This window comes from Penaeus chinensis, chromosome 35 (genome assembly GCF_019202785.1).
Source record: "Penaeus chinensis breed Huanghai No. 1 chromosome 35, ASM1920278v2, whole genome shotgun sequence".
Classification (NCBI taxonomy): domain Eukaryota; kingdom Metazoa; phylum Arthropoda; class Malacostraca; order Decapoda; family Penaeidae; genus Penaeus; species Penaeus chinensis.
The window spans coordinates 9,138,063-9,140,562 of NC_061853.1; positions in this window are offsets into that span (position 1 = coordinate 9,138,063).

A 2,500-nucleotide genomic window follows, 5' to 3' on the forward strand; every position below is an offset into this window, starting at 1 on the left:
TTCTGTCAATTTGTCTGTCTTTCAAGGCCTTATTCAGCTTATATCTGTGACTTTACGTTGATCTCTGACCACCTACCTCTTTCTCTATCGATCTCTACTTCTTCACTTCCTCTTTTTATTTTCGGATATCTGTTTTTTTCCTGCACCGTTTGGCTATTTCTCTCTGTCTCTCTCCGGGTCTATTGATTTCCACTCTCATATCGTCTCTTATTTCCTATTTTTTATCTTTGTTTCTTTACGATTATCCATGTCTCTTTTTCAGTCTGTCTTTTCTCTTTCTGTTTGTCTCTTTCTTATCGATGTCTATTTCCGTCACTGTCTCTTTCTCTTTACGTCTACCCACACTATGCTCTGTCTGTCTGTCTGTCTGTCTCTCTGTCTTTCTGTCTGTCTGTCTGTCTGTCTGTCTGCTTGTCTGTCTGCCTGTCTGTCTGCTTGGCTGTCAGCCTGTCTGCCACTGCGTTTATCTTCTTCCTTTTCCTCCTTCCTTACTCCTTTTCATTATTCCATTATTCCCTTAATGTCCTTGTTTTACGATACATTTCCCTTTCGTCATTTTCTCTTCGTGCACATCACTTCCTCCCATCCGAGAACATTCTTTCAGCTTTGTTGCATCGTCCTTCTTCTTAATATCTTCATTCTTATTTTCTAATCTTTTTATTTTTATTTTTTATTTGTTTTTGCTTTTTTTCCCTCGAGTCTAAATGTCACATGATTACAACGTTGGCGGGGAAAGAATTGCAACTTCCAACCTTTTTTCTCGATTTCTCTCTTGTACGCACGCGGTCGTGTGTGTGTGTGTGTGTGTGTGTGTGTGTGTGTGTGTGTGTGTGTGTGTGTGTGTGTGTGTGTGTGTGTGTGTGTGAATGTGAATCTGTATTTACACATGTAAGTTTTGGTACAAGATACACTAAGTAAAATACGTCCATTACAAACAAGCTAACATATACATAGATAAGCATGGATATGTATAGATAAGTAGGTAGAAAGATACAGACAGACAGATACAAATATGTAAAAAAAAAAAAAAAATAACACAGGCTACCCTCTAAATACGTGCCAACAATTATATAAAGTAACCGCCGTCAGGTTTTTATACGACTAAGCATATATTTACAGACGCACAAAAAGATGTCAGCGTGCATGTGCGTGGACACTTAATTAATACTTCCATTGCATACGTAAATATCAAATAACTGGCCATTAGAGTTCCAAACTCTATACGTTAATATGTTTTCTTCTGAAAGTCATGAACTATCTCGCTTGTTATCTGACATGAGGCTTTTATTTAGAAAGAACAGCCAAACGCGAGGGAAATCTAGAAATCCAATCTTTTTATGCTATACTTTCTTATATATATATATATATCCTTTCTATTACTGCGTTTGGGGTGCAAGAAAATTCTCAAAATTGGGCGAAATTATTTAAAAAATAAATATCAAACACAAATATATATATATATTATATATTTATATAACATAATAAACATAAAAACAAATAAGAAAGAAAGATAAATTACCGAAAATGTCCTTCATTTTTCATCTTAAAGTGTATTTCTGGTTCTCACGCTCTTCTAAAAATCCATCATTCAAGGTGACAAATCCTGAAAATATCAACTTTTTGCCTAAGGAATTGCCCAGAACGTATAACTCCGCTAGTTCAGACACTTGGCTAAGAAAAAAAAAAAAAAAAAAAAAATATATATATACAAACAATAAATAAATAAATAAATAACAAAAATAAACAAATAAGCAAATATCCACGAATGGAACCTCATTGTTCTTCTACATAAACATTGGAACCATTCGTATGAAGTAAAACGTTTTGCAGTAAGTTAGTAAACAAAGCAATTTAGAAATAATGCCACCTCGCCGGCGGTATCCAAGGAATTTCTGCGCAACTGTACGTGCGTTTCAATATACATGTGCTTTCAATTGTATATGTAGTTTGAAGACATGTTCATATGCATGCATGAATGTTTGTGCATGGATGTACGTACAAATTCATAAATATATGTATATATAAATATACGAATGTTCGTGTTTACATGCAATCACACATACCTAAAAAGCAAGGAAGTGTGAAAATTCATAAATAAAACGACATCAATGCATCTGCGAATATCTTGCATGGTTACACTTGCAATATATACATCTACACAAGCAATCGAATGAGGTCAAAGGAAATTCCAGCTTCACAGAAGGGCGGCGAGAAGGAGGCGGAGGAGAAGGAAGGGAAGGAGGAGGAGGCGGAGGAGAAGGAAGGGGAGGAGGAGGAGGCGGAGGAGAAGGAAGGGGAGGAGGAGGAGGCGGAGGAGAAGGAAGGGAAGGAGGAGGAGGCGGAGGTGAAGGAAGGGGAGGAGGAGGAGACGGAGGAGAAGGAAGGGAAGGAGGAGGAGGCGGAGGAGAAGGAAGGGGAGGAGGAGGAGACGGAGGAGAAGGAAGGAAAGGAGGAGGAGGCGGAGGAGAAGGAAGTGGAGGAGGAGGAGGCGGAGAAGGAA